The 12534-nt window shown below is 37.4% G+C and overlaps 1 pseudogene; it reads right to left on the reverse strand.

Annotated features, from left to right (window-relative positions):
- Positions 1 to 6844: 6844 nt before the first annotated feature.
- LOC108719693 lies at positions 6845 to 12455 on the reverse strand (annotated as a pseudogene).
- Positions 12456 to 12534: the final 79 nt, after the last annotated feature.

The raw sequence follows: 12534 nt of genomic DNA on the forward strand, positions 1-12534 counted from the left end.
AATTTTTGTTCCTGTAAGTCTCAGAGGGTTCTTAAAATATCCTAGTGTATTTGTATTCTTATTAAAAGGCTATGGAAAAAGACAGATTTCTTAACCTGCAATGAATGACATCTTGGACCTTAGACTTATTAGCCTACCTTTGATGACCACTGATATGGTCAGGTACTTTGTAATATATGCAGAGGGTAAATTAAGGGAGCAACATTTCCTCCATGATCTGATGTTCCTGATCCCTTTTATAGTCCACAGTCAGAGAATATAGGGGGTGCAATTGCAATGGGACGCCATTTGATTGTGTTGTAGGGCCCCTAAAAATCATTAACCGCACATCCATGCTATGCCTTATTTAACCACTCAAGTGGGCCAAATCAGGCTGATTCAGATGTTGTTCAAGGATCCTTTGCTTATCCATTCAGAGAGGACTGCATCCATGGCTTCAGCCAATTTTTCTTAGCAGGACTCCGTATCCATATCTGACCGCTCTAGCCAGATATAGGTCAGGGAGGCTGATGTTTAGCCTTGTACATAAGCCAATAAGTACTGAGTGAAGCACATTTATTAAAATTTGAATTTCGAATTCATGTGAGTTTTAACATACTCGAAATTTGACTGCAGGGTTATTTATAAAAAAATCAAATCTCTAAAACTCTAACTAATTTTACCAACTCGAAATTTGTAATCGAATTAGACTAAACTTTATTCAAGGTTTTTTTTCCGAAAAAAACTTGAATGTCAGGAAGGCTACTAACATGTCCAAATTGGTCCCTGGATGTCTCCCATTGACTTATACATGAGAACTCAGCAGGTTTTAGGTGGCGATTAGTCGAATTTGAGTTCTTAAAGGGCCAGAGTATGATAAATCTTGAAATTTGAATTGAAACTCAGATCGACTTGGGATAATTCACAATTTGAATTTGCGTTTTGACCATAAAAATAATTAGAATTTCCAATTAGACTCTTAATAAATCTGCCGTAATGGCAGCAGGGTCGGACTGGGGGGCCCAGGGCCCACCGGGACTGCTGGTCCAGGGCCCCCCGCCCCCCTACTGCGCCGCTCGACCGCCGCCGGCATCGCCGGAAACTTTTTCAAAGTTTTTATAATATTAGAGGTGGTCTGGCCCGGCGGGGGCCCACGAGGGTCGGGGCCCACCGGGTTTTTTCCCGGTGTCCCGCCGGGCCAGTCCGACACTGAATGGCAGGAAACATTGGGCCATGTTCTGCCAGCTTTACTTTTATCTGGCTTCAGACTGTCCAAAAATGAAATTTTCATTTGTATCTCTTTTTTTGCATGAGGGGGTGGGGGTCAAAAGGGACTTTATTTTGTTTGTTTGAAAGTACAGTGAAAAAAAATGATACGACAGTGGCATTCTTTAATACTCCGATTATACTATGGCAAGAACAGCAGCATTCCTGACAGGCAGTACAGATCTGTTGATAATTTACTAGTATATTCTACACAGGACCAGAAATATTGGGGTAGGGGATATTGATTTGATTAAATGCTGAAGGTGCTTCTCTCTTTTTCTTTAATATCTTTTTAACTTAAAAGGGTAAGCTCCTGTAGGTGTATATATTTAAATGAACAGTAACATCAAAAAACAAGTGTTTTAAATTATTAAAGATATAATGCAGTGTTGCCCTGCTTTGGTAAAAATGTGTTTGCTTTGGAAACACTTGTATAGTTTATAAAAATAAGCAGCCATTCAATGGAGTTTAAATTTTATTCACGATTTAACCTGTGCCATATAGCCTTTTTTCAATTTCCGCCATTGCTGCACAGCAGCTTGTTTATATGAACTATAGTAGTATTTCTGAAGTAAACAGGTCAGTTTTACCAGTGCAAGGCAACAATACATGATATTTTCATTACTTTAAAACATTCATTTTTTGGTGTTATTGTTGCTTTAATTGCTGCATAGGACTAGCGGTATCATATGTGAAAATCGTTCAATGAACATTTATTGTTAATATTCCATCTCTGAAATACCCTTCCCTGCAGCACAACACATAATTTCCTGAATTTGAAACTGAAACTTGCACTTCTGGTTAAGAAGCAGCTTTCTCAACCATATTTTAGTACAGGTATGGGACCTGTTATCCAGAATGCTCGGGACCTGGGGTTTTCCGGATAACAGATCTTGTTTTACCAGGCAGTGGCCATTTCAGAAAAGCTCAAACCATAATGTATTAGATAGGGAGAGGAAGGACATACATGATTTGATGTTCATCCTTTAATAGTGGCATTATGTTTAAGAATTGTAAAATAGGTTGAAATGCAACTGCAATTTGCCTTTAAAAAAAATAATCTGGACCTTCTTGGAAAATAATGATTCTATCTTGTGGACTTTTAAACTAAGGATGTACGAGTATATATACAATATGTGAAACTATCTATAGATCCTTGCACACCAAATGTCTCTACTGTCTAGAGATCTCATGAACGAATGAGAAAATTGTTGCTTTCTGCAAATGTATCACCCATTGGGGCACCCTGTAATTCTACTTTATTAGAATATTTATAGCACTGGAAATTACATGTGTATTAAAATTGTTTTCGTTAATGGTTTAATTTTGTGTGTGTGTCTAAAATGAAATGCAAGTTCTGATAAAATATAAATTTCAGCAATCAGGTATTTCAATCTCCAATGAGAAAAGGTAGTTTTACCCCTGTTCTTTATTTTGACTAAATAATTTAAGGGGGGGAATGATTTAATAATCAAAAAAAAAAGTCAAATTATGATTTTGTACCTTGAAACTATACCCTCAACATGAATACTAGGAGAACTAAACCAAAACCCCAATATTGTAATCTTCCGTAAGGAAATCCTCTGAGCACAGTAAATTTTGGTTCCAGGCATTTGACTTTGTGATGGAAAGATGGACACCATCATGATAAACTGATGGTTTCTTGTATTTAATCCAGTAGCAGTAATAATGTATTTAGCAAAAGTCTGACAGATAATTACATTTCAGAACAGAGCACAGAACATTACAAGGGCTTGGTAACACAATCATTTCCAGGGTATTTTTATTTACTGTATTATTATATAGAAAATTCTGTCTCCTAAATATATTTTTCACAATCGGCACCCTAAACTCAGAACCGCTAGGCTCCCTGGTCTTGGCTCTTGCTTCTACCTTTAACAGCCGCCTTTCAATTAGGGAGGAGCCCTCAGCTAATTGGATGCCGCCAGGTCTTAACAAGAGAGGAGCCAAGCAAAGGTTCTGGACAAACAAACCGTTCAAGAAGCAGACAAAGGTGTAGTCGGACAGGCCGGTCGGTGCGGGCAGAATACAAGCATGGTCAATCAGGCCGAGGTCGATACAGGCAGCATTCATAGTCAGGTAGGCAAGGGTCAATACCGGCAGAAACAGAAGTCAGGCAGGCACAGGTCAGGATAATCAGAGTTCAGAATAGGCAGGGGTCAAAACAGGAATCCAACAAACTCAGGATACTTGCAAATGGGCAATGAGTTTGTGCACAGAGCTCCTTTAAATATTTGAATTTGGCACCATTGCGATGACGCTCGCGACGCACCAAAACCTGGAAGTGCACGCTGCGTGTGCCATAGCAGGGCAGCACTTGAACTTAGAGGATCCCTGCGGCGGGGTCCCCACTGGCCCACTAGACCACCAGGATGAGTCTTCACAGTATTCCAGTTGCCAGTATTTTTCTCTAGTCTGGTGCTCACTATATAAAGGCCAGTTTTTCTTTAAGTACAAGGCCTAAAAATCTGTCCCTAGCTTCATACATAGGCTGATTTTCCATTAAAATTGCTTCTTTACTCTCTGCAGTTTAGTTCCTTTTCTTCAATCTTCAATTTGTGTGTGCTAGACATGGTCCTGCTCTTGAAGCAATCCTCAGGTACTGATAATAATACTGCTTCTATCATTTGCTGGTACAGCATTTTCAGTGGTGGACACGGGTTAAAAAGATCTTCTACTGATGATGAGCTCTTCAGTTTCTGATACAAAAGGTGAACAAGCATGCCACTGTAAAACATTACTTATCAATTACAATAACAGTGCATCTTATTTAACATTTACTATGACATATACTATATATTAAGTCGGTGTTAATGGTAGTTAAACTGCTGTTTGTACAGTAGGCAAATAATAGAATATGCTAGCTACCAGGAATGTGTTTGAATATGAGCAATCAAAGATGAGTAGGAGGGGGCATGAGACAAAGAGAATTTATTTAAAAAAAACAATATTTTTAATAAAGAATTACACATTATCTGCTTTCTATCTGCATTGGTGACCCTAGAAGACAGATGGCAATGTCAATCTTAAATGCGATCTACAGTCAGAAAAATAAGTGTGTCCTAACCACAGACCTATAGATTGCAGGTAGCACAATATCACCTTTTTATGTTGGGATGTTGTAGTGGTGTGCATAGGAGCTGATTAAGATGAAGTCCCACCTGAAGGCAGCATTGCCAATAGCCAAAATGGCAAAGACTCAGCCAATGATCAGCTCCAGGAAGATCAAAGAAGGTCTAAAGTTACCTGTGAGTACTGTTACAATTATAAGACACCTATGTGAAGCCCTATCGGCAAGAAGCCCCAGCAAAGTCCCATTGTTTAAAAAAAGATGTGCTGAGGAGGATACAGTTTGCCAAAGAACATATTGACTGGCCTAAAGAGAAATGGCAAACATTTTGTGGACTGATGAAAGATTGTTCTTTTGGGGTCTAGGGGCTGCAGACAGTTTGTCAGATGACCCTAAACACTGAATTCAAGCCACAAAACACTGTGAAGCATGGTGGCTCCAGGATCATGATATGGGGATGTTTCTCACTATGGAAAGGCCAGCCCAATCCCCAGACCTTAATCCAATAGAAAACTTGTGGGGTAACATCAAAAATGCTGTTTCTGAGGCAAAACTAAGAAATGCAGAAGAATTGTGGAATGTAACAGTTGCAAAAGCAAAATCTTGAATGAATGTTTGAGTTTGTAAAGAAGAATGCAGACACTGCTAGTTTTTTGGAACAGCCTAATATTCCCTTTTCTTCATTTTCTGTAAAGGAATATCACAAATTTGATACATTTTCTTTATGTTTTGATTTGGAATAGAATGTGCAGTGTTCCCAATGCCTTTGCGTGTATGGAAATAAATGCTATTATAAGGATTTGGAGCTTTATTTACTTTTTTTAAACCCACTGCTATTATTCTGAACTCAACTCTCCCTCTGATGCGTAATAACGGACTATGTTTAAAGTAGAGGTTTACAAAACCAGCACAAAATATTTATGGATACAATTAGCTCCATAGCTGGAAAGGACAACAAGCTCAAACCCAATACAGCTGGAACTCAGGAATAATTGGAGCAAGGCTAACTTATGTGCTTTGTTCAAAGCCATTGCTTAATGAATTCCTGCAACCGTTCCATAATTGTTCTTGCAATGAGAGAGCACTGTTTCATGTAGTTACCTTTGTATAGATAAGGTAACCTCTTGGCACGGTCATGGCTGCACTTACCTATCTGAAAAATATAATCAGTGGTTAAACTGAAATGTATCCAGCCATGGATTTGAAAATTTTATATTTTTCTCTAATGAATTCAAAAGTTATTTTATCGTAAAGCCATGCAAACATTCTCTTTATTTACAATTCTGCCTCTTAAAAGTACACTTTCATTGGTGTTTATAGAGGGTCCCATAAAAGACCCAAATTATAAATGGAGTGAGTTTTCCATTTAGCAGAGTTCTTAATATTATTTTGTTTATACAGTACCTGCTATAAGAAACATGTCATACAATTCTCCAAACACTGAACCCATCAGAAGAACATTTAGGTAATGCAGCTTCACTTTGGGATCAGCATATCTGACCCAATAACATGTGACTGCAAGTGGGGCAAGAGTCACGCATGCCAGAATGGCTGTCTTTACTTCCAGGGTGTCCAGGAGCAGCCTTAGGTATATCTCTGTAGAAGCCTGAGAGAGATAGAGAACATTCAACATAAGCTTTGTTAATATACACAAGCCTGTTTATGCAAATTACCATTTTTCACCATACAATGTAGTGTCTTTCCCCAAAATGTAAGCATCATTGCAGGTGTCTGCTAAATAGTCTGTGCCACAATGTGTGCATGAAACATGTAAATGAATATCTGCTTTGGAAAATAGTGTACAAATTGTGGTGCAAGTATTTCTTCGTGGGAATGGAGTAAATAACGGTATTATCTGATTCACTGAAATCTGTTGCCTGTATAGGGGCAAGCCACTAAGGGAACTCTGGACATAACACCACTTCAAGGCAATTGTTGGTTCCTAGGACTCCTTTGAGTTCCATGAACCCTGCAGTATCCAGATTGTTTACACTACATCACAGCAGGATGAACCAGTTGTTCTATAGCTGTCACCTTTTAGTTATTCCTCCCACTTATGCACTGGGAATACAGTATATATTCTTAGATTGTTACTATTGGGATCATAATAATTGTTGCCACTTTACAATTATCAGGATACATGTTATGTTGAACTACAACCTATTACCAGCCCAATCAGTATCTGTCCATGTCCCAGTCAAATATTGATAGGGGAGAGCATACATTTGGGACTTCACATGGGCCAATGGGCTGCCATCTCAGCAGCTGCCATCTATAAATAATTATCATTAATATATTGTTCTCAGTAGAGGTTAGATAATAGTGTAGTTTTCTTTGGAATTTGTACTTTTCACACCAGTTTCTACTGCACACACTGAATTGTTTTTTTCCCTACTTTCTGTTACCATGGAAAAGGGTTCTATTCCCAGCAAACAGTATTGTTCTTAGAAACCATGCTTAAATGGAATTATTTGCTAAAGTTCAGCAAAAGGTAGATTAATAGGGCCAGTTTTGGAAATATGTTTTGCCAATTATTCTTAAACAAGGTTTGTACTCCACTTCCCCTTTTAGTTGCGTGTGTATGAGGCTTACAGTATAAAAGAAGGAATTCAATCTCTTCTCCCACAAGTATTCCAAAAAGCACAGATGACAAATGTAATATTAAATTAGCCTTACAATACAAATAAAATATCAATATGCTCAATTAGTTTTGTTAACGGACCTCTGGAAGATTGGCCTGTGATAGATTTTCAGCTAAGCTCCAGTGAGTGTCTGCTTCCAGAGTCGATTTTCTCAGACTTTTCTCCAGTCTATGGAATTCAACAATCAATGTTTTAACAGGATACTCATTCCTTTGATCACTTTCCTCTAAGTCGTTGGTTGGCGTCAGCAGCAACCCATAGATAACTTTGCAAACTGGTTGTGTTACCAAGTGAGCCGATGGCTTTTTCATATCCTCGACCTGTGAATAAAGGAATGACCTTCGTAGTACAAGAGCATCTCTAAGTAACGGAGATATCTGGCCTTTGGTTAATGATCTGTGCACCCAGTCTGGCAACTTCTACACAACAACAGTTGGAGAAAAATAAATACCCTTCAAAGTGTCAGACAGAATGTATTCCTCCATGGTTGAACAAGGGAGCTGTCTGACTGCATCACGACCTGAGCCTTGAGATAGTTGAGCACATTGTCCATGGCCTCCTCTGCATCAGCAAAAGCAGAAAGACATGAATGTGCAAATACTTGTGGCAGGAGTTTCCAACAGGTAAATTAACCTTGCTGAAGAACCATTCTAAAGTCGAGAGATTAATATAATCATTGTCAACTAGAACAGCAAAGAGAGGCAATAATAACATGTGCATGTTGTTAAAGTGCGAACAGAACTGTTGCACGGCGTAACCCTTCGCTGGTATAAAAACATAAATTTTTTCCTTTGGGGTGACAATATTCCTTTATTATTATGATCTTTTCCTTCACACATTGCTTGAGTGTCTGGATTTTTTTGGCATTTATATCACAGCCACTATCAAACACAACATAGGTACATATCTAACATACGGATACACTTTCAAAGAATATATACACAATGTCCGCAAATGAATGATAATCTCCTCCACATATTAAGTCCAATCCTGACTCAAAGTACAGTCTGTGGTAAAGGTTATTGCAATCAAATATTATATTTGTGTTCCTTAACTGTAAAATCCCACATAGCCCATGAGTCCTTGATTTCCCATTATGTTTATATATGAAGGAAAATCTAAAAAACAGAAACATACATTTTAATTAAAGTAGAAATAAGTACAATCAATTGGACTTGCTGTGTTTTTTTCTCCTTGAAGACATTTCACCATCATCCAACTGACTTTCTCAATTCAGAATAACTTGTACATAGGAACTTTCTTCGGTATATATCCTCTGGAATGTTGCTCCAATCAGCATAATCTGTTTTCATAATCCACAATGATGTCATTAAATTAGGTGTTGATTGTATTAGCAAGATTGGAGCTTTGATGTGTTATTAACCCTTCCAGGGATATTGGAAATTTAAACTGTGATATCACTTCTGTTTTCACATGCTGACAAAGATCATAATGTGCTGATGTCCATTATAATGTTAATCTTGGTATGCTAAAGAAATTTAGCTTTTAAGATCTTATAAATATATTAGTTCTATATGTAGGCCCCAACATATTAGTTGCCACATTTGTCTGTCTGGTTTTTCTTCAATCAACACTACACCAAGGGGCATATTTATCAAGAATCTAATTTGTTGTGTGAGAGTTTTTCTACCTCGGATAAATACTTGCGTGTTTACTTTAAAAACTCAAATGAAAAACGATGGGGAAAAAACGCTAATGCTTGAGTTCATGTCCCAAAAAAACTCAAACCAATCTAATTTACTGTTTGTCCCGAAAACTGGAATTTTTGGATAAAAAACACATTTTTACATTCAAATTTTCAATTTTGTTTTGCTTATTAACTCACAGACATTTGAGTTTTCTAAAATATAACTCTGTGTGAGTTTGGGTGTCAAAAAAATAACATTTTGAATCATGCAAATAAATCACATTTGATAAAACTACCCCTAAGTGAAGAATCTTTACTCCAAACCCACCCTCATTGTGCGCATTTAGTGCGTCTTACTAACTATAAAAATAATTTATTCACTCAAGGAGAAACGAGGATTGTTAGGTCGGATAACAAAGGGGAAGATCCAGAAACTTTGGTCATTTTTTTTTACAGCAAACCATATAAATATAATATGCAAACATTTTAGACTTTAGAATGTTATTCAGCCACAGTTTTGAAAGTAGTTCATTTACATCCTTGAAAACTGATGTTATTAGAACTTTAGATACTTTCCAAGAGGCAAAATTCTCGTACAAAATGTTTATGTACAAATTAGGTGTATGGTCTAATATTTACATAGTATGTGTACGTAAAAATCCTAAGGTGACAGAGAGAGCAATATGTGTTACACCATAGACACCACCTCTATGTTTAACTAACCCTCTCAGTTGAAAGCTGAATAAAATGGCAAAAGTGTTCAGGACACTGCTAAATTTAAAAATTATAAATTTAATTTTATATTTGACTTTGGCCTTCACCCTGTTAAGAAAGATGCTAATTTCCTCTAATAATATTTTTATCGATCACTTTAAAATGGTTTAATTTTCAAAGCCAGCCACAAAAACTACAAAACCAGTCCAAAAACTAGTCAAGAGGCACTTCAAAGGTAGCCCAAAAATAGCACAATATGTGCAGTGAAAATTTTCACTGTTTCACAAATTTTTAGTGGCCAGCAGATTTTTGCCTCAAAATTGTCTGATATTGAGGAAAGTCATCTGGATATGCGAGAATGCTTAAGAGGGACGGGAGACTGGGGTACAGAGCCCAAAATCGGGTATCTCCCGACTTCTTCACAAGTCAGTCCCATTTCATGATGGATATTGTAGTCTTACATCAAGGGGCACATTTACTAATGGTCGAATATCGATTCGAAGGATTTTAATCCATTGATCGAATGATTTTCCTTCGATCAGAAATTTGTTAAAAAGCCTATGGGGACCTTCCCCATAGGCTAACATTGATGTTCGGTAGGTTTTAGGTGGCGAAGTAGTTGGTCGAAGTTTTTTTAAAAGAGACAGTACTTCGACTATCGAATGGTCGAATAGTCAAACGATTTTTAGTTCGAATCGTTCGATTCGAATTTGTAGTCGCAGGTCAAAGTAGCCAATTCGATGGTCGAAGTGGCCAAAAAAAAACATTCGAAATTCGAAGTATTTTTTCTTCTACTCCTTCACTCGAGCTAAGTAAATGTGCCCCCAATTGTTAGTTTTGTAACAATATAAGAATGTCTAGTAGATATTGTATACACATATGTAGTGTTCTGCATTAGATGTCAGTATATTCGCTATAGATTAGAATATGCTTTTTTCTTTAGATTGAGGCATACAAAATGTCATGTGTTACTATTTAGGACATTTTGCTATTGTTCTATAGATAGATAAAAATAGAATATACAGTTAGTGGTCAAACGTAGATTGTTATTGAGAATTCCTTTAAAAATGCCATTTGGAAGGGGTCATATGGTGATAGAAGCCTTAGATGTTTAGTTAAGTGACCACTATATAATACTATTTCATTGAAATTTATAATAAAAATATAATAAATAAAAATATAATGCAGTGTTGCCCTGCACTGGTAAAACTGCTGAAGATAGCAGATAAGCTCTGTAGAAGATAATGGTGTTATCTGTTACAAAATTAAAATTTTCACTTCGACCCTTGATAAATCTGCCCCTGAGTATATTCCCCAAACTGATAACAGTTGGACTTTTAAACAGTGGGCACACTGGCACTTAGCCCATGGACACCTAATAATGTCGAAAAAAAGTCATTCATTACTTAATTGTTATGGGTTGTTGCCAATGTTCAGATTTGCCCAATGTTTATTAATGAACACTAGTATGTCTCAAACTGGTACAGTTTGGCAGTGGGGTTCTTAAACACCAAGTCCAAGTGCTCCTTTCTTACAAGTGGAAAGCTCAGAACATCCTGAGAGTAACGTCTCCTGCGTTATGATTTTAACATATAACCATTAATGCAGGCTCCGGCTCACTTAATCGTGCAACCATTCAGCAATGTTGCATACAGTGATAACAATGGCAGGGATTGGCCTAGAATGCTGCAATATCATACTGTAGGCATAACCTGATGTTTGGTACACATTCATTTCAGTTAACAAACACAAGATGAACTTTGCAGTGGGTAAATGTTTAATGCATGTTTAAATGTTAGGAATTTTTCTATTGATAAGTGGTAAACAGTGCACATTCATTATTTCTACAAGTAACAGTCAGTGCTGTTTACTTACCCATCTAAAGCTTTGTTAACTGGTCTTTAATTACCTGTGTTTATCGTTCAACTCAACTTTACCCCACTGCAGCTGAATTCAATTGATTCTAAAAATCTCCATTTAATAACCCCCTTTTCCATGTGTTTAGATTTACATAGTCACAAGCTAATAATATGTTATTATCATGTCAGTAATAAGGAGCTTATATTCTTACAAACCACATATATCAAAGCAACTAGTTATTACCATCTGTCAGGGTCTCCTTATGCCCTGGTGTTTTATTGAACCTTTTCTCCATGCTTCCTAATATTTTAACAGTTAAAATGACATTGTAATTTGAAGTGAGCATTATTAGAAGGGAGAATGGAAAAAACAATTAGGTCACAAACACACTAGAGAGTAATGTGTATTATATAATAGGCTGAAATGACAGTGACTGCATGCTACAGTTTTATTTTATTTTTTCAAGTTAAAAATGCTAATTTACTTAGTGTCTAATAAAGCCATAGAACTGTGAAATGGGTTTATAGTTAAAGGGCAAAAAAAATGTTAATTTTACTGGAGGGTTCCAAACCCAAGTAATATTCACTGGCGCTTTGGCAGTTGCGCATGCACAGTAGAGCAATTTTCCGGATATACTCTAATGCATATGCCTAAATAACCTGGAAAATAGGTACATAAAATGGGACAGCAATAAAAATGGCACAGCAATAAAAATGGCACAGTTTTTCTACTGGCCATTTCAGTTTTCTTTGAACAGCTCAGGGAAGAAGTTTAGGGAATTATTTCACTAGGAAGGGGCCTAGCAATTTGGCACCCACACTGAAATGCACTTTCCTTGTCGCTTGGGGTCCCATACGACAACATTTTCTGGGCCCTGACCTCCCTACTGATGGCCAGAGCCATTGGTGGCCAGGGCCCCTCCCGTACATTAGGGCCATGGACCGTACAAGTTATTTTTATTTAACTTGTAGGGGCCCTGGCCACTAATGTTCTTTTGGTGTCAGGACTCCCTACACAACTCCCTACAAAAAAAATTGGTGACCATGGTCCCCCCCCCCCCCCAAACAAGTTAAAAAAAACTTTGGTGGCCAGCCCCCCCCCCCAAGTTAAAAAACATTGGTGGCTAGGTGTTAAAAAAAGAACATTGGTGTTCAACATTGGTTGCTTTCATCCTCTTCAGCAAACGGTCATCTTCATTCTTGTCCATCGCTGATTCTTCGTTATTTTCTTTTACAGCTTCTTTGGTCTTTTCCATCGCGGCTTCTTCTCTCTTCTCCGTGATACACATTTGAATTGGTTTCCTTTGAATTCTATACCAGGTAGCATGGTTTCCA

This window comes from Xenopus laevis, chromosome 6S (assembly GCF_017654675.1).
Source record: "Xenopus laevis strain J_2021 chromosome 6S, Xenopus_laevis_v10.1, whole genome shotgun sequence".
Taxonomy (NCBI): domain Eukaryota; kingdom Metazoa; phylum Chordata; class Amphibia; order Anura; family Pipidae; genus Xenopus; species Xenopus laevis.